At 38.2% G+C, this 23,808-nt stretch overlaps 1 protein-coding gene and 1 long non-coding RNA gene across 2 annotated transcripts in view; both read left to right on the forward strand.

Annotated features, from left to right (window-relative positions):
* CAMTA1 (calmodulin binding transcription activator 1) overlaps positions 1 to 23,808 on the forward strand; it is a 422,644-nt gene that overhangs the window by 35,795 nt on the left and 363,041 nt on the right. The window lies entirely within an intron of this gene.
* Positions 5,781 to 20,947, forward strand: LOC134150079 (uncharacterized). The gene is made up of 3 exons (XR_009960584.1): positions 5,781 to 5,866; positions 9,654 to 9,741; positions 10,094 to 20,947. It is a non-coding gene; the product is annotated as an uncharacterized LOC134150079 (long non-coding RNA).

Below are 23,808 nucleotides of genomic sequence, written 5' to 3' on the forward strand. Positions count from 1 at the left end.
TATTTCATAGTAGTTTGGGCATGTTATATACAAAGTTAAAAATATATGCTAATGATGTTTAAGTCAATGACCTTTTTTGATATGGGGAATATATCAAAACACCTCCAAGAACTTTACAAATTTTGAAGTATTTTTCTGTCCAGCAATAAGTTTGAAATGGAACTGATCCAGTTTGAGTATTGCCTTGCTTCACTGTGAATGCCTACCTACTGCTATATATAGGGATGTAATTGCATATATTCTAAGGAAGAACTTTTTGTGGATTTATTTGGAAAATGCATTTACTGTCTTATGTTGCATGGATTTACAAAGCAGATGAGAACAATTCTTGGGTAAAACAGTGAAGTCTCCCAGCAAAACTTAAATGGCTATTTCAAATGGAAGATACTTGAGTTTTCTTTCTTCATAACAAATAATAAATACAACAATATGATTTTACTGCAATTGTATTGTGCATCAAAAAAAAAAAAAAAAAAGGATTTTGGATCCCAATCCCAGCAGTTCTGCAGTTCTGAGTATGACACTTGGTATACTTGTAGTTGCTAATGGGTAAAGGAGAAGTCTAAGGACCAGCACTGAAGATGCACTCAGATGAATAATTTTACTGATTTTTAAAGAGTTTAAAGGGCAAAAATTAGAATGTTTTGCACAAACAGTTTCACAATATCAGGCCACTCATCTACTTCTGTCTTTTGCATTGTTGTTACAAATGCTGAAGCAAATTCCTTTGAAGACCTGTCATTCAGCACTCTTGTATAAAATAGGGGTGCAGTGTCTGAGTTGTATTTACAATCACAGTCCTTACATGCAGGATTATAAGTAACAGATTCGTTTGTCTTTAATGATTCATTGTGCTAGCATTTATCCTTTAATAAGATAACTTAGAGTTAAAATAATGAGAATTTCTAGAAACTTTATTTTAAAAATGTGTATTTGAAATTTTCAGATGTTCCTATCTAACAAATAAGATGTCAGAATAAGTCACTGGTGGTCTGCTGTGTATTGCTGGTAGAGGCGTGATGAGTTTCTGGTTTGGAAACTTTGTGGGTTCTTTGCTAGCTGCTTTGTGGAGTAGTGGTAGAAGGATGCTAAACCACTAGGGAAATACATCCCATTTTAAGTGATAACTCTTCAGTAAATCTTGAATTCAAGTGTATGTAGATCATAAAAACAGGCATAGGGCCTATGGATTAAATGCATTTTGAAGTCATATTTGAAAAAGCATCAAAAGATACCCAGATGCACTAGATCTTTCCTTTTTTGCTATTACATCAGAGCTGAGTTGTTTTATACCTGTAGTACAAATGGAACAAGAGCATGAAGAATTCCATTTCTGCTAGAGGTAGTTCTCTTAGTGAGCAGCCAGATGTCTGCTTTTTTGTTTTCTGTGCCTTTCTATCCGCTTTGGGTGATCTCATCTCTAGTAAGCTTGTAAGAATTAAGGGAAGCTTTCTTTGCATTTATAACATGTCCTTTACCTTTCTTTGTGTGATTTCCTTGACTCGCAGAATATAGTTCATCTCCTATCACAGGTTTCATTAACAGCAGTTGAATTTAATTTGGTGTCTCTTCTGTACACAGCTCTTGCTATTTCATGTAGTCTGTGCGTATTTCATATTAATTCCTCCGCTATGAAACACAGTTGAAGCTTGCCAACAACAGGATCAAGGTGTTTCAGGTTATAGGAAGCAGAGTGACATAAGCACAAACTCAATGACGACGTAAGCCTTGCTCCTTTGGGCAAATGAGGCAAAAAAGAAAATGCACATGCAAAGTGTGTTCCATCCAGATGAGGAAAATGGAGCAGTGAAGTACAGCTCTTTTTTTCTCAATTGTAAATAGCTTCCTCATTTTAGGATTTAGGTATGTTGCTCTTAAAAGCTAATGCTCAGTGTAATTATTGCCAGGTAAGATGAAAACATTATTTTGAAATGATAACTATCCTATATAAGATGAATCCAGCACAAAATCTCAAAAAATGAATACTTGTTACGATCCTCATCTCAAAACTCATACAAATACCAAGCTGATTAGTTGTGACATCTGTATTTAAATTTACTAATCAAACTGTGTTCTTTGGCTTTCTTTTTGTTTGTTTTTTAAGTTGCTTCTCAGAAGAGGCATAGTATAGTGAACTGCCAGCTTTGCTTTTGGGGTCAGACTTGCTTGGACATGAGGAACTGCTGCCCTACTGTCATAGGTTTTTTCACTTATCCTTGATAGTTTGTGTTTAGCATTGCAGTGGTGTAGTTCTGGTACAACAGGTAGTGTTATAACTGTTTTTTTTTGTTGTTTTTTTAGTACTCTCTGTATCAATATGTGAATTACAGGCTTCTTTAGCTAGCAGCTTTAGCTTTGTTCGTCTTAAAGCTCTTTCTTAGTTTAGCAGTGCAGATCTGGCGATATACATAAAATCATGTGGTCAGTCATTTGTGCATGATCCTGCATGTTATGCAAAAAATAAGAGGATAGGCCGTTTCTTCTGTGTCCGCTGCATGGAAAGAAATGCGTCCTCCAAGATGAACAGTGAGAAGGTCCTGAAAGTTTAGAAGAGCATAAGTTGAAAGATGATCACTGCCAGTTCAGTTAAGATTTCACGCTCTTCTACTCAAAATGTGTTGTATAGACAGTCGTAGTTTGTAGCAGCAACAAGTGCATGTTTAGACATCCAATCTTATTCTGTAAGAAAGAACTGTAGCTGTTTTTCTGTCATTCACATTGCACATTATAAAAAAAAAAAAAAAGGACATACTAAATTGCCTTAGGAACTGGGAAAATAAGATTAGTTGGAATATTATTTCCTCTAATTCGTTAACCTAGTCTGCCTTTCCTAAGTTACATCTTCTGCTGGAGTTCATTCCTTTTTCTGATCCATAATCACTCTGAAATATGGTATCGAAAGAGAGCGTAGAATCCAGTATGGGGGGGGGTAGGAAGTATTTTGAGTTGCTTAAAGTGTAAACTGTTTCTCAAATGTGTAAGAGTTAGCAGAGTATATGAATTTGAGTGGTATTTAGCTGCTTGTCTGCAGGAGCAAGAGCAAAATCAGTAGCTATAATTACTGTTACATCACATGTCTGAGGTTTTGTCTTGCCCAGCACTAAGTAAAATATTTCATAGTGTGTTATGCGAATTATAATTCAATAATTCAAATGCAATAATTGTCCTGCATTTTACAACAAAAATGTTACTACAAAGTCAATTTAAATGCCCTTTTCCAGGGACTAGCATATGTGAATACAAGTGAATTAGTTCACTTGTCAAATGAATGGAAACTTGGGATATTACATTTTGTTAGTGATTGAAATCCTGTCTTCAGTCTCACATTTGGTATTTCTGAGGTCGACTATTTCATTTAGAAGAGAAAAATCAAGGGATCTGGAAGAAAAAGAAGATGACGGAGAAATAAAGAAGTAAAAGTGAAGATTTTGTTCAAGGATGGTACTTGAGAAAGAGGACTAGGGGTAAAACATAAACTTCTTTTATAGAAAAAGAAACAATCATTAGGACATTAGAGAAAAAAATATGCTCTGGAGGAAAAGTTGGGGGGAGCTATTGCATTAAGGGAAGAAAAAGAAAAGTCTCTATTCTTTTCTTTGAAAGCAGCATCTGTACCTACTTGTTTACAAGCAGGATCATGGATCGCAAAAACAGGAGCAAGGAAATACTTGCTGGCCAGTAGACAAGTGTTGAGCTAGCAAACTGCTGTGGGCATGGTGGTTGTTTTGCTTTCTGTATTTGCTTCAGTTTTGACTTTGCCTTGTGCAGCTTCGGAGGGCCTTTCAACTCGCGTTCTGAATGCAGTCTGTGGCTTGGGATCACTTGTCTAGCTGCTGTCAAAATACATGTTGGAAGTGCTTCAGTGTCAGCAAAGCTCATGTTTTCATTCAAGGAGTTTTTGCAGTTGAAACAGTACTCGTTAATTTATCAGTATCAACAAAGGAGTGGACAATTAGTTAAACGACTAGCATAAAAATTACAAGCTTTACATTGTGCTAAAGTGATGCTGTGACACATTTTGAAATGTGATTTTAAATGAAACTCTTATTTTTCCATCTCTTGAATAGTTTCCCTCTCCTACCCCTTCTTTAGTGGGTTTTCTATATTATCAGTGAAAAGAGGAGGAGAGGAAAGAAAAAATATATGCTCATCTAACACAAACTTTAGGGAAAATGTTTTATACCTTTCATCTGAGTTGCACTCTTCAAGTTATAGTTAAAAAAAAAAAAAAAAAAAGGACAGTTTTCAATATCACTTTAGAAAACCCAAGTCTCTTGCTATTCAATGGATAAAATGTTCTTTGAATTATTTAAAATTCACCTTTATGAAAACTTTGTAGATAAGTTGGGAAGGAGGCTCTTGAACTTGATACTTGCATTAATGGGTAAGACATCTGAATTTGAGTCATTGTAAACCAAACCTGAAATTATAATGGTTAGGAGATTTGTCCAGCAGTAAACAGCTATTGAAAGTGGGATTTTTTCTTTAACTTTTAGGAAATTTTTGAGGTGTGGGCTGTTGTTAATAACAAGATTAGTATCAATACCTTCTGAATTTAATTAGCTACTGAGTCACTGAAAATCTTATCTGTGTTGTTAAATTGTTTGAGTTGATTGTTTCTAAATCACTTTCTGCCAAAATGAAGCTGTCACAAAAATCTGTGGTTTAAATTGTGATTAAACAACCAAACCTTAGCAGGTAGATCAAATAACAGAAAAAGCTGGCTTTTTGTTCACAGAAACATCTGGTGCTTTTTGCTTGTTGTGCTTGAAGGTGAAACATACTTTCTAGAAAAATTCACTGGCAGATTAAATCATTGCACTTCAACATGGAATATATAGACTTTGTATCATTAGTGGTTTCTTTATTAAGACAAAGTTTTGTGGGTTTTGTTTGTTTCTTTGCTGCAAATGTAAAGCTATTTTGGTCCAGGTGAAGGATTTCTGAAACTTAATGTCTTATTAGGCAGGGAAGTAGGGAGACAGAAGAGGAATGCTGAAATAAAAATGAATTTAATGCCCTTTGAATGTCTTACTTTTAAATTTTTTTGCTGTAAATAATACCATTTCTGCATAAATTCAGTAAGATGATTGACTGCATCTTACTTGAAAGTGGATAGCAAAGATTTTTTTTTATAGCTTCTGTATAATTGAAATTCTAGCAAGAGAGGACTTTGTCTCAGTAACTACCTTTAAATTACTCTTTTATTGTAGTGTTAAACTGATACATTATGATGTTAGTAGTTCAGTGTACATATATGTCAATAATTACAATATTTGCACAGTAACAGTGAATAAAGCAGACTCTTGAAAATGAGCATATACTTATCATGAAAACAGATGTTACAGGAGTTATACCAAAGCCCATTTGACAGTTACGTGTTTCTAAATAATAGTTTTTGTGATGAATATAACTTAGCATAATCATACCGCTTTCTTGTGCGCCATACCTCAAGCACTGGGGTTGTGAGTTGGCTTGCCAATACTGCTTTGTAATCTGGAGCTCTAAGGGCATGTTCCCTTTGATAGGAAACCAATGCTTCAAGGATCTGCTTGAATGGAAAGGCTTATACAAGCTGTATTAGAGGGAAATGTAAAAGTCAGTGCTAGAAATAAAAGTAGATCTTAATAGTCAAAGGATGGTTGTGATTGCAGAAGGTTCTGATGTATCAGGCATCTCGCACTTTACCATATTCAGATTGGGAATAGTCTGTTTTCAAGAACTTTGATTTGATTCCATGAAAGGTGTCAGTGTTACTTACTGTAGCTCCTTTGTTTTGCAGAGATCTTGATGCAGACGTCCTTTTGGATTTCTTTTTAATAATGTGTGACCCTTCACCTTTGATCCCTTGACCTGCATTACCTTGGTAATCATTTCATTTTTTTTTAATTTCATTTCATTTTTAATTTTGGTGTGCAAGCTGTAACATTTCATCATTTTTAGCTGTAGTACTCTTTGACCTCCCCAAATATAAGTATATCTTTTCTCTGAAGATATGTAATGTTGGCTTCTTTCTGTATAGAAATTGTTTCAATTGTAAAAGAATAAAGTATGCAATTCTCATTGGTATTTCTTCTGTAAGATAACTATTTTTCTTGCATAGCGTGTAAGTTTTTTGACTCATGTTCCTCTCAATACTTGATTTAACTTATTTTGATATTTCTGTACATCTTTTGTACTAATGTGCATTTCCTTACAGTTTTCTTGGTCAGTAAAACATATATACCTTTTACAGTTTTCTTTCTGCCCTGACCACAATTTGATAGCTCAAAGTAGTCATAGGATCATTTAAGATGTTCTTTTATGAATTTAAAAAAAACCTTCTAAACCTTTTAAAACCCTTCTAAAACTTTTTAAGATTTCATTTCTTATCCCCAAAATAACTTTCCTTTTGACTTAAATGCTAATGTAAAATCAAATGTAAATTGGGCTTTGACCAATATTTCGTTATTCTAAAAATTAAACCTTTAATAAAATGTTAGCTGTTCACAGCCATCAGCTTGAAACTATCGATGCTGTGAGATCATAAGTCATGGACATGCTTAAAGAAGGTGCATTATGTATACATATTACAGTAAAACTCCAAAAGTTTAGTAGCTGATTCTTTGCATTTTTGTACTGAAAAGACACTGGCATAAAGGATGGCTTGCAGTTACTGTGAATTCCAGCTATGGCTTTTGGTCAGGTTCTATTTTTATCTTGTAAATGATCATATGAAATCTCTATCAAGCATAGCCCACTGAAGCACAGATTATTTTTTAAGTGTCTCATTATTTTATTCTCTAACATTTAATGCTGAAGTTTTAATTGCACACAGCTGAAGCTGCTAAATGAGTGCTGAAATGAATTTAGGTCTTCTCTGAGTCTTGTTGATGCTTATAAAAGTTTATATCTTTCATTAGAGCCACAAATTAAAACTAGAGTTGTAGTAAGCTGTTCATAGGAGATTTGAATGTTTACAAGTTAGATCCTCTGACTTCGCCCAACCACTGCCTATATCCATTTTGTTTGGGGGGGGGGGGGGGGGCTTGAAGCACATCTGAAAACTCTTCAACTGACAGTTTTCCTAGAAAAATAGAGGCTGAAAAATCATTGCTTGAGAAGCACTATAATGCCTTCAGCTTCTCTTAGGTCTGTAAAGTGAAAATGGATCACGCTCACTTCTTGTTGCAACAGTTCTGCTTTCTGTGCACATAGTCGGCTTAATAAGAGAAGGTGTAGTTCTTGTTTCTTCTTCCTGGAAGTACTGCTGATCCAGTGCAGCTGAGCCTGAAATGCACTATGTTAGTTTTGAATCTTCAACAGCATTTCGGTGAATTGAGAGCCAGTTAGTTTTAGCTATCAATAGTAGTAGAGTTGCACAGTTATCTGTGCTTGAGAAAATTGTATTTAGAAGACAGATCTTTTTATCTGTATGGTAAGATCATTGTTTTTAAATTGATACAAAACTAGTCCTTGCCTCGCTTGCGCAGTCATCTATCAAAAACTATAGAACATGAAAATAATATACAAAAGCTTCTGCTAACAATTACTTCCTCAACTTTGATTTTCATGCTTTTCTCTTTAACCCCCTGATTAAGAGCTGAAAGGGAGAATTAACCTTGGATTCTCTAGATCAGTCTTTGAAGTGTTAAGGATGTTTTCTTGTTTTCTTCTCCTGTTCAAAATGTTAATGGTTATGGTTTTTATAGGCATAGAATCATTTATTCTGGTGTTCAAGGCTGCTACTCCTACGGTGAGCCTTTTCTTGGTAGGTGGGATTTGGTTTTTATTCGGGGTTTAATACTGCCTGTCAGCCCAAGAAGCATTATCCTCCAAAGTCATCTGGAGTTATTTTCTTCCTCAGTTTTTTGGAGCCCAATCTTTAATGATTGGGGGTGCGTGAAGAGTGCAACATCTATTTTGCCCGAGAAAACCCCTTGAAGACTCTTTCTCTTCTCATAACGTATATTTTATCAGCAGCAGTTAGACATGAATGCCTTGACTTCCTAGGAAGGCAGTTTTTTTAAAAGCTTTGTTACAGGCATCTGGTAACCAAAAGGAATCTTTCTCTTTTGTGTAGCCAATTGGCTTTAAATCATCTCCTAATAGAATGAATGGTGAGGAGAACAAATGATGAAAATGAAAGAAGTATCTGATGTTGAGAATTGGTATCAGTAATGTAAAAACACAAAGTTAAAAGGTAACTAAAAAGGAAACGCTAGATTTCTTGTTTCAGGAGCTAGCTTTGTCACGTTTACACTGCCTTCCTTTTGCAAGATAAGCTCTATTTGCTATGGACAAACAGTTGAGTATATTTCACAAAATTCTTATGTAATAGGATGATGCATGCCATTTTTTTATTTTCTGACTTCTGACACAAATCATTATTCACCCAAATTGTTATTAGAAATGTGTTGTACCTCCCTAGAAAAGGAATGCAATTCCGGAGTGCTGGGTTTGTTAAAGGGCGGTGAAGTAGAACCCTTAGAAAGGTAACATAAACAGTGTTTCATGGAATAAAAATTAAACTTGAGAAAGAAGTAGTCGTCATCCTTCAACAGAAGGAGATACTGCTCGTTGAAAGTAAGCTACAAATGAGCAAAGATAATTTTTTCAAAGATTCCCTTCTACTGAAAAATGCAATTCTATTATTGTGTAGGTTTCAGCCTTTTCAGAGCTTTTTTTATGCTGAGAGGTTACCAGATGCATAAAAGTTTCTAAATAGTTGAACTTAGGGTATAATAGGACCAACTGGAAGTAAATGTCCTGTTAAATCCGAATTTAGTTAATCAGAATGGGTTTGGGAATCCACGTCTGCCCCACATGGGTTGTGGAAAGGGGGAGGAGAGGAATGTATGTGCAGATTAACATGCATCAGTCTCAAAACCTGAAATGGTAACTTGAACGTTTCTAGGCATTATTTTTTTCTAGTCATTGGTGTTTCCTGTGGTGATGGTAATTTTGATCAATTGATGTTTATCTCTGAGAGACTTGTTCCTGCTTAGTGTTGTTTTTTCTTTTGGTTATTATTACTAGAATATTGATGAAATCCACTCACTTCTGAAAACTCTTAATTTTGAGATTCATGCAATATCTTGTACTGCTGAATGCTTTTATATGCTAACTCTAACATAGATATAATGGCTGAAATGAAATATTTTGCACATTTACTAGATTTAGAACCTTGCATGTGTCTTGCATTTGAGGTAATGCAGCTGTGGTAGAACTAACTTAATCTGATTTATTCAGTCTAATAGAAATACTTGTGTATCAATCATGTATTTGCTGTTCATTTAATAAAATATTCACAGGCAGCAGACAAATTGCTTGTTTCAATCTAGACTACTTTGAAAAACAGATGTATCAGTCAACACAACCAATATTGTTTTTTTTTTCTTATTTAATAAGAAAACTCCTTATCCCAACATGCAGTTATAAAAAAAAAGGTGTGTAGAACAGATTTTAAAGTAACTATCTGAGCAAGCACACAGATCTATGGAATCTCTCTCTACACATTAAATTTAGGAGTTGGGAGCTATCTCCTAATAACGTGTTTTTAGAATGGCCTCCTTTAGATGAGGATATTGTGGCTCTCAGAGGACAATGTGAATTTTCACTTTGAGAGGAAGTCCCAAAAGATGTGGGAAACACAGGCTACTCCGGCCTTGCAGATCGTTGCACCAAACGGTTGGACCGGATGCCAGGAGGGGACCAGTGCGCTGGCAGTCGACTTCCTGTGGAATTTCTCTGAGGGTGGAGGTAAATTCCCCAGGTTTCTCACCTTGCTTGCTGTTGTGTATATGTATTGTTTTGAAAAGTATGTAACTAATTTAATTACTGTTACTGTTTTCATCTTTAAATTCTCAAAACACGTTAAGGTCTTTGATTACTGAGTTGGTAAACCCATGCATGGGCGTTGTTCCACGACCTAATTTTGTGCTTCTGTTTTATTCTGTGTACGAAAACAGAGCTACTACCACAATCAAAATCCAGTACGTTGCTTGTTTTATGTAGTAGAGGTAGTGTTCTCTGTCTTTTCCTTCACTCTTAGTTGCAGACCTTTGTATGAGCAAAATTCAGTGATAAAAATATATTTTTATGTCTCCTTTAGGTTTGGCTTATCTGCTTTTCAGCTCTTCTAGACGCTGGAAATTCCATTTTGCTTTTGTTTTCTCTGGATTCCTTCCCACAAGACTGAAGTGAATTCAGCATGGATTATTGGGGAGAACCTTGGCTGGGATAAGAATAATTGCTGTGCCTTACAGACATACCGATGATTTCTTTTAAGTTGTTCACCTGCACTTTGTCTGTTTCCTCAACTGTAAAATATGGGTAACTACCTCCTTTGTAAAAATGTTTTGGGGTGTACTGGTAATTATATAAATGAATTGCTAATTACAGTGATTATTACTTGGACCCAGTCTAGGTCTGGGCGATGTTCCTGTTGTGATGAACACATGAAACATGCTGCAACTCGCATTTCTCTATCCTTTTTAGTGGGACCTGGAAGGGGGAAGATGCTACAGTGCCCATATGCAAATTCCTAATGAGAAGTGCTACTTATCACCCAAGTCAATCCATTAACTTCCTGTCTTCCTTTATCTGCATTCATTAGCAGGAGAGTAGGCTGACGAGATGCGAAGAAATTACTAATTCAGTAGTTGGTTCCATGTGTAATTTGATAATACAGATTTATGCTCCTGGCATCCACTTTTGCTCTTGGAGATCTGTGGAAGAAAGCAGATGGGGATACCAGTTGGATCGGGGCCAGCCTGTACGCCACCTTATGGCCTCAATTCCTTTGGAAGTTTTGACCTTGATGCAAAGGAAGGTGCCTTTAAAGCTGTTGATCTCACTTCCTTTTCCCTGTAAAAGACTGCAGCTGTTAGGTAAAATTTGCAAGTTGTTGATTATCTAATATTTCATTTGTCTTTCTCTTCTACATTTATTTAGGACATATTTTCTTTGTAGTTGGGGATGTTTTTACTAAGCAAAGTAGAAGAGGGATTGATATTCTTTAAGGTGAACATGAAGTATTCTCGTCCAGGCGATACTGCTGCTACTGCCATGGATGATGCTGTAGTTTCTGACAGTAATAGTAATGAATATCCTAACATCAGTTCAAGATGAGAGGCTCCTACTCTGTGTAAGCCTTCTTCTGGAACACAAATTCTGTGGCACAGTAGCAATAGGAAACGCGTTCTTGGTTTCTCTTGTCTTACTGCAGTTCCTGCATGCTTTTTTCTGCCTGCCGTGTCCATTGCACTCTGTGCTTCTGGCTTCTCTTGATGGAATTTCGGATGGAATTTCTTGATGGAATTCTTGATGGAATTTCAGACTTTTTTTTTTCAGACACTTTCCATCAACTTTAAGCTTTCTTCATCCTGGAACAGCTGTTGCAGGTCTTGGTAATGTCTCCATGCACACAGCGCTTGGTGGCAGGCTAGTGGTGATGCGATCAGCAGCTCCTGCTGTCTGCTTTCTTTGACTACTTGCTGATGGTTTCCTCTGTGAGGGAGAGACGTGTCTGTTCACGCAGGGTTATCCTGCACTGCAAGACTGCCTGTTCTCTCTGCTGAAATAAGCTCGTGAAAAAGAGGTGGTGCGTGCTTCTGTGCATTCATTTGCCTTCTGTCTGACTGTGGCACTGTTTGGTATATTTCTTTTGGGGTTATATTAATGTGAAAAAAACCAGTAAGTTTCTCTTAAGAAAAGTTGCTGATCAGGCAAGTTTCTTCAATCTCCCCCTTTTAATTGTATTTTTCTGGTGAGAAGCATGTGAATGGCACAAGTGGAAAATTAGTTAAAAAGTCCAAAATATCACTAAGTTTCATGATTGTAGTAAGTGTTTAACTTTCAAGAGAAGGGTTTAGGTATTGCCTACTGGCATATAACGTGAAAAGGCTTTGCAACAAAAAAGGCAGGCAATTTTTAACTGCAGTTTCACACTTTAGTTTTACTTATCTGCCTTGTATGTATGCATAAACATACCTCTACACCTAGGGCCTCATATCTGGCAACTTATTTCTTACTTGGGGGTTAGGTTTAGCTCAGTTGGTTAGAGCATGGTGCTAATAATGCCAAGGTCATGGGTTTGATCCCTGTATGGGCCACTTGTTTGGGGTTGGGCTAGATGATCTCCAGAGGTCCCTTCCAACCTTACCAATTCTATGATTCTGTGATTCTGTGTTGAAATCAGTCTGGAGTGTATCGCATCCTCAGAATATTTCTCAATTGTTGACTATGCAAAATATACTTGATGTGTTTAGCTGAGATATTCTGTTTGAAGATAACTAAGGGAAATGAATGACTTTACAGTTTTTTTTCCAGACTTTTAGAAGTTTTTAAATGATAAAAATACACAAAATACTCTTTAGTTTTTGCTGAATGTATTTACATATACATTGCAGTGGCATCAAGGAGACTTATCCTTTCTATAAGGGCCTAAAACAGCAAGTGTATTGCAAAGCAGAATTTAAAAGTATTGTCGGAGATGTTTTCATGTACGATGCCAGGTGCCTGTCCATGGCATACCTGACTCCTACAGTTCGTGTCACATTTTAACTTCGCATACCTATAAAGCTGCATAGGTGATATTCCACAGTCGGACAGCATAGGCTGGTGTGGTATAAGCAAGTTAAAGCTTTTGGATCCCTCCCTCACCTCGCAGGCTCCTACTTATCCTGTAACAGTATCTGAAATGGCAGTGAACAGGCAAGTTGTAGCATGCCATTTAGCTCAACAAGGTAATCTTAGCCTAAGTAGCATTTCACCAGTGTGGAGGGGTAAATTTAGCTCAAAACCAACTCTTTCTCAGCAATTCACAAATACTGTTTCATCCCTCTCTTACATCTGTTTTTGTTGTGGTCCGAGGTAAGGTATAGGTAATTGTGAGGGACTGGCTGGGTGGTGGTTGGGGGAGATAAGATGATGGAGGTGCAGCCTTATCATACCCTCAGACAAAAACCCAGGGAAGTTGGAGGAGATGATGTTAGCAATAGTAAGTCTTCCAGTTGAGCTCTTGATCAAAGATGATGGCGTGTGTGTTTTTTTAATCAAGCTGCAGGTGATGATTCTATCAGCTTATTGTAATTCCTTGACACAGATTGGTATTGCTGTCTCTGGGGGGTTAGTGAAACAGTGGTCCCTTTCTTCCAGTGAATCCTTAGGCTTTTTTCCCAATGAACATTTTTGCAACTCTGCTGTTGATTTCATAAGTGATATCTTTTTTTTCCCCTGACGGAAGATGTGTGTGTGCATTTGTAGCAGGTAGCAGTATGTGATTCCAAGTAATTAGAAACAGTTATTACAAAGTAGCACATTTATGAAAAGACAAGAATTTACTTTGTTACGTGAAGGTAAAAAAATGAGGGAATGTCATCCCTCCTACAGAAAGGGTCCTTACTATCTTACCTTGCTTTAAAGGGTCTTAAGTATCAGACAGTTCTTTGTTAGGGAATCTGTATTTCTCCTCTGTATGACTATATCGTTAAGATTTGTTTAAATTTTAAATCTGATATATTAATATTGGCTGAAGTTATGTAAATTTGGGGAAAATAATTTCTCTCAACATATTTGATTCCTATAGAAACATCTATTAAGATTAGCTCATTCAGTATGTAACGCTTTGAAAGTGAATAATGCCATATAAATGTTATTCATTGCACAAATCAGCTGATTTGTGTGCATTCTAGAAGTCTTGAGTGTTGAAACACAGATAAATTAGTGCCTCGTCTAAGGATAATCAATAATTTAGGTTTGAGATTTATTCAACTCTAATTCTAAAATATTCTTAAAAAGAAAGTGGAAAAGCATGTAGTATCTACTGGATTTTTGTGTTTTAATACCTCTTGTAATGCTGTAAAACAATAGTGTGTAAACAACAAAACAAAACTTGTTAAAAGCTTGTATATTTAATAATTATAAACTCTCTAAAGCCTTCCTCCTCTTAAAAATTGGAATGAACCATCCGATTCTCATTGGAATGAGGAACTGTTTCATAAAATCACGGTAGCTTATGATAATAATGTTTTCAAACATCTGAATTAAAAAGTTAGAAGCATTGTCATGAAAACAGAAGTAATAAAGGATAAGAAGAGATTCCAGAATAAAGCTATTTGTATTGCTAAATAGAGGTATCTTTACTTTTGAGGGCAGATTTTTTTAATGTTATGATCGAAACTGTATGTATTAATATGAACTCTAGTTAAATAGAAGTAAAAGTAATGTTTTTATGTCAGCAGTTACTAGAGTAAAGTTGGGGTTTGACTTTTTTTTTTTTTTTTAACTCTGATTACTTAGCTTTGTAATTAAGTATCTATTCTTTTATATACATAGATATCAGTCCAAGTATGGATGGCTTCAATCTTTTCCGACTCTTCCTTGAGCCTTAAAAACAACGAGCAACGACACTGACTGCTTACCAGACCCATGCGAAATGGTCAGGTTTCCGTTAGTCTCTTGCTTTAGTAGCCGGGATGTGTTTCATGTTGTGCTGTATCGGCACCTCTTAGGATGTATTTGCTGCAGGAAAGTGCAGAAGGCCAAGTGCTTCTAGGCAGTGAGCAAAGGAAGTTTATGCTGCTGTGTTTCTGCCGGTGGAGCTGCGGGTTGAGGCAGGAGGGTTTCCTTTGCCTGCCGTGTTTCCAGCTACCCCAGTGTATGGACACTGAATCCCCACAGGAGGGTGCTATAAAGGCATTTAATGTGAAGATTTTACAGCGAAGATCTGTGTCTTTGAGGAAATGATCATTATAGGAAAGCAAAAGTTACATTGTTCCAGTAAGCACAATGCATTAATTGTCTCTGGGGAACAATCTAGAGAGAAAGCCAATGTTAGTACTTCTTTACAGTATCATTAATACTCTAGTGGGTGCAGCATAGAACCAGCGAACGTAGATTGGTTCCTGCATGATGATGTAGGGAGTCTGAATGAAGACCTCGAGAAAGCTGGTGGTCTAGGCCTGCGTAGGGTCGACTTAATGTAACTGGCAGGCTGCCCCACGGCTTTCACCACTGCTCCCACTTACCACGACTGTGGGATCGCTTGTGATGAGCTTCACTGATGTATAGAAGGTCTCATAGTTTGTCACCAACAAACCCTGTATCTGCTCATCTGCTTTCCCATATGTTTATATATTTAATCCATGTAAGCTGTAAAAGCCGTTCATCCATTCCTCTAATCTCTTTTCTAAAATACTTCTGTAAATTAACCTTTCTATTTAGATTGAGCAGAAAGACTGATTAAAAATAGTGGAGAAATCTCTCTCCAGTTCTTAGCTGTAAAATTTTTAAGTAAAAAATGATTTAAACTAGGTTATTCTTTTTGTATAGTGTATATTAGTTGTAAAATACTTTCCTTCCCCAAAGCCTGTTAATTTGTTTCCCATGTGCTTCTGCTAGAATGCTGCAGATATTTTTGTTTGTTTTGTTCTGTTTTTTTTAAAAGTCTGGGGGACCTATGGGCTGCTCTTCTTCACCCTTCCCTTCCATTCCCTTTGCACACACCTTGCTTCCTTTTAATACTTTTCACATTTTTTAAGAAATTTGTAAGCGTAACTAAAATAGACTGATCTTCAGGAAAGCAAAGTAAATGGGAAGATTCAAACTAATTTTGTTTTATAGAGGTTGGGTGTTCTGTGTTTTATTTTTTTTTAATGGCAGTGAGGTAAACTGATAGAGCTTCATTACTATTCTAGGGTTTTTTTAATCTACTAGTCATTAAATAAGAATACATCACTCTTAAACTTGGCAACAGAAATCCTTCTGCATTCTGTGCAAGTCCCTGAGAGAATTCATTAATGGCCTTGTTAGTATGAGTACACATACTTTTTCTTTACAGGAGCTTGAGATGTCAGATTTTTAGATGAAAGACTATATTCAGCAGCTAGGATGCTTTGTTATAGTGGGGTTTTTTGTCAGTCATCTTAAATTGCATGATCTGAATCTTTTGGTGGGACAGATGACCAGGAAGCTTATGTAATAAATAACATGAAATGTGGTGCTCAATAGCAGTGTTTGAGCTTTGCCTCCTTGAATGCAGTTCTCATGTTTATGCATGTTAAATTGGCTACAGGCTATTACAGATAAACAAACCTGGATTTTGTTTTTTGTACAAGTAGAGGCTTTTTGCCTCTCAGATGAATTTTGGCTCAGCAGTAGTCAGTTATTTTTGGTACTTTGGTTACAAAGCACTACATATTTGGACATTGGAAAATAAGCATCATTTCTTCTGCAGATAAACTTGTATCAGTTGCATCACTCCTGTGACCTTTAACCAGTATTACTTAAAATAATTGCTATTAAACGTAGTCAATATGGCTCTGCATCTTCTATAGAATCTTTTACTTGGCACAGAAAATCTGCTGCCATCTTAAATGAAAAATAAACAAAGCTTGATCATGCAACATTCTAAATAGAATAATAACATTAAATGAAAATATTCTACCAGGAAATCTGGGGCAAGAGCTGTTTTCTAAGGAAAGCCTATTAGACTTGGCAGGAAAAAGGCTTTGGAAGGAGTTCTTGGGAGATACTATAGTTGACAGATTTATTCAAATTTATGTGTATTTTTCCCTTTTTGAGTAATTTAAAGAAATCCCTCCCTCTCTAAATCGATTACCTCTTGACATCAGAACTCCTTGGCATTAAATACTAGTTAAGCTGCTATGGTGCTGATTTGACTTTGCCTTTCTGTTAAATGTAAAACAGTTTTTAATCTTCTCATTTAGATGTTTTAATAGAAAATAAATGTTTAACTTGCCTTGGATGCATCCAAATCTGTATTTAATCCTTGGGAACACTTATAAAGAATTGATTTTTTTTTAATATTAGGCATCTAAAAGCTGTATTAAGCATTTTTATATAAGTATGTTTTAACTAGGGATATTTTCTAGTTGGAAATTGTGTAAGTAAAATGCCTGTTATTTTAGGCAGTGACTAAGTGTGGGTAGCTGTATAAAATGTGGCAAAAGGAAGCTGTTTTTCTGTGCATCACGGTAATAGGTGGAAAAGTTGTGAGCGGTGAACTTTTCCTGGCACAACGTACTCAGTGCTTTTGCTCGTTTCTCATCTTCATGCCGCGCGTCTTAGTATCAATTCGTAGGATGAATGCCACCTTTCACATTCCCGCATCCGTTCCAGCAGCACCGGGGCCTTTCTGGAAAGGGCTCTCATCCAAGTATTGATAAGCTTAATCCTCGTTAGCTTGTAGGATCTTGATGTGAGATTGCAGCTCAAGGTGATACGGCCATAGAGGACAAAGCTTGTGTAGCAGTGATTTTTTTTTTTTTTTTTTTTTTGATTTTATTTCAAAATGTGTGTGTATCCTGAGGGGAGGGAGAAATTGGGTCGTAAAAAGCGAGCTGGGGGAAGCTGGGCTCCTGCTGGAGAAGGCTTCTGCCGCCCGTTTCACAGCCGTGCCTTGCAGCGGCTTTAGGCAGAGCAGCGGCCGAAATTCCTTCCTGTTGGCACAGCAGCGCTGCGTGTGCGTGGTCTGACGTGCAGCGCTCCTTCTCACGGCAAGCGGGTCCGGCAGGTGCCCGGGCTCCAGTAAATCTCGGTTCCTTTTAGAAGCAGTTTTCCCCTGGAGACCCTGTGGATAAGAAGATTGATGGCGCACTCAGAAATGTTTTTGATTACTCTGCTGCTTAGTTGGCCCTGCATTCATTATATGCGTGTCAAGCCCTAAAAGAGTGAAGTGCAGAGCTGCTGGAGGAGTCTTGGGTCTTTGGGCTTAATCCAGAAGGTTCTAAACGATTTCGGCTTGAACACAACTATTTGCTCTTCGCAGGCGTGTTTTTCCAGGTCGGACGACAGGTTTTCTGTGATCTTTGCTGAGTGTTCCCAGGGCTCGTTGTCCAACAGAGACTTGTTTGTGAAGAAACCTGGAATAAACATGCATATTACTGCTTTCATATCAATACAGAAAACTTAAATTTTCAGGTAGGAGAAGCAAGAAGGTGAAGTAACTGTTCCTGAAGAGACAAAAACAGCACACCCCCCCCCCCCCCCGCAGTTTTGTCTTTCCAGGATGGCAGACAGCAAATTATTCTTATTTTGAAATGTCAGATGTTCAGCTAGCGTAAACTGTAAGTAGTGCAAAGATTTTGGAAAAGCACCAAATTCAGGCCCCGGAAAAACTCCTGCGCAGTGTTGATGTGGGTTGACACTGATCATGTCTGCAGAAAGGAAAAAGACTCACTGATTGTGTACAGTGTTACATTTCCTGAGATATGTAGCAGAAATAACATAATATTAATAAATGTTAATAAATAACGTAACAAGTAATAGGAGCTGAGTTAACCTTTGCAAGGCACGTGTTAGTTCCGACGTTAGTGTTTTTCTAAAGCCACCCCAGTGCGTGGTCTCTGCATGTGTCTTTTTGAAGGTGTCAGCTTCATGGCAGTTCTAAAGCACAGATTGGAAGGTGCCATTCATACACAAATAAGTGTATTATTTATGATCTGTATCCACAATGTTTTGCAAACAACCGTTACCCACTGTGAAAATTGTCAACCAGGTTTTGAGCGGCGCAGAATGTCAGGGGGCTTGTTACACTATTTGAATGCTTGATGAGGTGGAGCCACTGAATTTTGAGCACCAATGTGCAAAGATTTGTGAATAAGACCAAAGCCTCCGAATGGAAAGAAATCTACATAAAATTTTGGAGCCACGTAACCTGAATTTGTTCTTTTATGGTTAACTGGAGAAGTAAAGAATGACTTGGAGTTAAATAGCTCAAATGACAGACTTGTCAATTGATTTATAAATTACTGATTTTCTAGGAATACAGTGCTTTATACTTTTCAGTCTTCTAGTCTTTTTACTCCACACACAAGAAATCAAGAGTTGTTTTTTTTTCCCCCGGGTATTTGTGTCTATTTCTCTTCAGGTGGCTCCATGGATCTGTGATTTGGGATTTTTTTTCCTGCAGTCTTAAGTTTGTAGTCTCTTGGATTAAACTCTACCATTATACAACATTTCTTGCTTTTCTTGGATTAAACTTTTAAATGGTGTGTTATTGCTTCAGACTGCCTGTTGTTATTGCTTATAATGCACAGTATCTGTTTTGAACAAACTCCACTTTTTGGTGGAGAAGTGGATGTGGTGATCATATATGACACTTAGGCAAAAGGCAGATGTGGAGACTTCGTTTTTATCAGCAGAATAGTTCTGTTCGACACGTCGCGTGTGGGAAGAGTTGAAAGTACTTTGCAGTGTCTTCATCGCTCCCCTCCTGCCCCATTATCCAGAAGGGTTTTCTGACTTCGAGAAATTGGGAAATGTGCATTAAACATTGTGTAAATAAAGTGTTTTCTGGTGTTTTGATTGGTGTCTACAAGTTTAATCACAGGATTCTGTGATTTGCAAACATTCTGGAAGTATGCGTTTAGCGGTATATACATCTTCTAATGTTATAACTGTTGCTACTTTGTTAAATGAGGTTTTAAGCAGCTGATTTGTCATAAAAAAGAACAGCTTTTGTTTGAAAGTTAATATTGCTGCCCGTTTCCCTCTAAAAGCCTGAGTAGCATTGCATTTGATTCCAGTTAAGTAAAAAGAGATTTCCATCTTGTTTAGCAGCTTGGTTTATTTCTTGACTTGTGGATATTTATTTAAAAAAAAGACAAAGACATTCCTCATTTTGATCGTGAGAATTTCTGAATGGAACTATTTTTAACGGCTGCTGATACCCATCAGAAAAGAATGGATTGACATCTCCATGATCTTCTGTCTTTGAAGTTTTTCCTACCTCTGGGAAAGTCTGAAAGCCTCTAGGAAGGCAATAGCTGCTCAGATTTAGGTATTTGAGAAACACAGATCTGAATATAGAGTTTTGAATAGACTCTTCATCTATATACAGCTTAGCCTTATTGCTTCTCTGCTCAGTGTTGTGTACTTTGCTTCCAATAATGTCAAGTCGTTCAGCAACAGCAGACGTGGGAAGCTGGATCCCGGTTTTCCTGGCTTCGTGTTGGCCAAGTAAGAGGCTGCATGCCCTTCACTTTGCAGCTGCCTGGCTCCGTGTGGAGACGTCTCGGGCATGGGAGGTTGTGGCTTGCTGGCTCGGGCGGTGGGTTTCCTAACAGCTTTTCTGTGCCCTCGGGGGAAGAGGCAATGGGCTGGAGGGAAATGTTCTGTGAGATGCCTTTTCCATCATGCTGCACATTGAGGTGGTGAAGAGGTAGTAAGTGTTGCAATGAAGAATTTATCAGTACATGTGAAAATTCAAAACCAGCGGCCCAGACATTAAATGTGTGTGAGCCCAACTAGCTCCGTTAAGCTCATAGAAGTGAGCTAACGTACACCACAAGGATCTGGCCTATTGGATATCAACACAGCACAACTAAAGAAACACTGCTAAAATTAATATGCTAAATTTAAAATTTATTAAGAGGGAAGGCCATAATAAATGCAGATAGAAATGTCAGGAGCAAAAGCAGTTGCTGGTGTCAGTTTTGGTGATGAGTGAAGGAACAATTGCTATTTACCGTTTATATACATTATCTGGATCAAATAACAATCAAGGTATTTTTGGGGGCTGAAAGCACAGTAGGTATTAGAAGACAGCATATTTCAAGTCAGAATATGTTACCAGGAAGGGCATGCACCTTTCAGGGTGGCTGAGTTCAAAGTGGTACCTACAAATACACTGGAGAGGAGAGGAGTGTGGCTAGCAGCCTGATGTTAAGGCCACATTTGAGCTATCCTGATTCTTCTGATTGGGAATCCTAATAACGCCTAATTTCAGAGAGTTTAGGTTACAGCTATAGGAGCATGTTTAATTATACTATGTTTATGTCGGTGTGTACGTTTGTGCCGATGCAGACCTGTCTCAACATCTAAATGTGCTAATCTGTAACTAGTAAATGTAGTACTCAGTTCAGTGTATTTACCAGACTTCCACTATTTGAAGATACGACATTACTGTAGGTGATTGTCTGAATAAATAAAGTGCTCTGAAGTTCAGGCTTGTGTTGTAAGTTGTCAAGCTGTAATTATGTAAGTGCTTGTGTTATAAATAGCTCCGTACATCTGGCAAGTTTCAGTCAGCACCCGCGCCGAGTTACCGCACGCTCCGTAGTAGAGGTCTGGAGGATCGTTTTGCGTCGGTGGTTGTGATCCTCCTCTGTTCCCTGTGCTGTCACCACTATAACTTGGTTTTGGAGGGTCCTAGTCCCAGAGGTGCTTAATACACCGGCTTACGTTAAGACTGGTGATCATTCCCGTAGAAGTCACTGAGCGAAGGTAAGCGCAGATGCAAGAGTGGAGGATTGCAGCCAGGCTGTCCCTGCCTCGTTCTCCTCCCTGTACCTTCTCCCATGACATCGCGTATCAGCATGTAAAGTGTTCCCAGTTTGTCACCAGGTACCTTCTCAAATGCCTGGGAAAGCAAATTACTCCTCTTGTGGAGAAGATCGTCAGTATGTTGAGGATGCGGAGAAAGGTGGGCAGTGGGGATGAGACAGGCAAATAAACAGTTTTACAGTGTGTGAGCTGGGCTGAGCCAATGAAAGAAGAAAAGAAGAAAAACTTTAGTAAAATGTATTTAAACGTTGCTTATCCCTTTTTACCAGTGTTCTGTTTAAGACTGACTTCAAATTGTAATGTTTTCTTATCCTGCATTTATTCGGTGTGTGAGATTTTCAAAACTAAGTACAGGAATTAGCTACACAACTTATATTGGAATTAAATGAAGAAGTACAGCTAGGTCCTATTTCTTCCCCCCCTTTTTTTTGGGGGGGGGGGTGGAATCTGTTCTAGTTCATGGTCTGTGTAGTAGGTCAGATTTTTTTATTCTGTGCGGGCTGAACAGAGCTGGATGCTGCTGAGGTTTCCAGGAAATACTGTGTCATCCCTCTACGCAAGCCTTGTTTTGGAAAAGCGGGAGTTGGCACGTGGGGCGCGTGCAAGGTCCGCGAGCGATCCCTAGGAGGGGAACACCAGGAAAACTGTCTCCTGGTCCCTGTGCCGCCGGGGCAGGCCAGCCCCGGGTGGGAGAGGGGTGCTGAATGCCTTGGAGGCGCCGGGTGAGAGCGGCAGAGGGTCAGGGTTTCCTGCCCGCTCTGGAGCCGCCTGCGCAGCTGCTTAGTCCATCGCCCTTTGCGCTTGTCCTAGGAAACAGACTTTTCTGCTTCATGTTTACTAGACACTGCATCAGGATCAAAGTAAGGTGTCTTCACAGTGACTTGAAAAGCATGTAGTATGTAAAAAAAAAAATGCTGGAGTTTTCCTTGCATTGTTAATTTATTTCTAGTGTAAACTCTTTATTGTATTCATACATTTGTTATCCTTGTTAACTTTCTGTTTTGTTAAAGGAAAGTGGGGAAAAAATTGGAAATGTATTTTTTCCCCTGTTTTTCATTATTGCCAACGTAACAGGCAGAAATCCTTTTTTGACCTTAAATAAAATGACAAGTCGCTGTAGGGTGCAGCACATAGAACAAAATAAAATAGTTCCATTTTAGACTTGTTCTACCCCACTGATACAGAAAATGAGGTTAGGCTGCAGTTACTGCAGGCAGTGTAATAACCTTGCTAGTAATCTTTGTCATATAAATTAGTTTTATGTATTTTTAATTGATTTATTTGGATGAAGGTAGGTAAAACGATGATTATTTAAAATAGAAGAACACAGATTTCTCTCTGCATTTCGCTTTGTCTTTTGATTGTGACAGATGCCAGAAAAGTTTCATTTTTAAAAATAAAAAAAAGTTGGAATTATTACTGCTTTCAAAGGAAAAACTCCTACTGGAATATCAGATCTTCTTTGTGCAAGTTAAACATCGAGTGATTAATGTAGGTATTTTCCTTCCTCCATTCCATAGGGCAGCTGAAGGAAGAATCGCCAGTACAAATACGTACAAAAATCTGAACAGTAGTCCCAAGACTTTAATGAATGAAAACCTGTTTATTAAATTTACTTGGTTGTAGCAGGTTTGTGCTATGGAGTGGTACAGTGATCTCCACTTAGCTCTTCAGCAGTATACAACACCCTAAGTGATTTTTGCTATGTCAGTGAATTGTCCATTTCTGCTATTTTGGAAAGATTGTTTTAAGATCCCGCATCATGGGAAGAACAGCACTTGGATTTACGGGAGCGGCGAAGGTGCAAGAAGGCTGTTAGGTTTTGTGCTCTTTTCTGTAGAATGGCTGGATGGACTTGGGATTCGAGCTGCATTTCAAAGAAAAGCAGGTTTGAAGCAGCGTTCTGGCTCAGAGGAGGAGGGACCGCCGTCGGGCTGGGGCCCAGGGAGGTGGGCTCCATCGCGGCCCTCCCTGCGTGCCTTCCGCGGTGGCACTGCTGCGCACCGCGGTTGCTACACTCGGGCATCTTCTGCGGGGTTTTTTGCAGTAAGTTTTTGTTAGCAGTTTAGCGTGCAATATTGATTTGCAAGCATTCAGGCTCCTTAGAGATAGCACAGGTATTGAGAAGTCAGTGCTAAGACTGCTCAGTCAACTTGGATTTAATTAAAAGGTATCAGATCAAAGCATGCTGTAGCGAGGCACAGTCACAACTGCTGCTGTGCTGGTGGGTGGGTGGTGGTGAAAGCACTCAAAGCAGAGCCTGGAAAAGCGTGGTGGGGTTAAGGAGAGTTGCGCATCCTGGCCCGGTTTGCTTTCTTTTTGGGTAAGTCACTTGACTGTTTCTCTCACCTGGGCCAGCAGCTTGGAGCTAGAGGCTCAGTGGCAGCTTTAACGGTTACGAACGTGCACCAGGGAGGACAGGCAAAGTGAAGCATCCCGGCCTGCCGAAAGCCGCCTTCCCTCAGGAGCCTGCTGCCTTCCTGTCCCGCCTGCCCCGGCTTTCGCTGCTCCGCTCTT

Source organism: Rhea pennata, chromosome 22 (genome assembly GCF_028389875.1).
Source record: "Rhea pennata isolate bPtePen1 chromosome 22, bPtePen1.pri, whole genome shotgun sequence".
Taxonomy (NCBI): domain Eukaryota; kingdom Metazoa; phylum Chordata; class Aves; order Rheiformes; family Rheidae; genus Rhea; species Rhea pennata.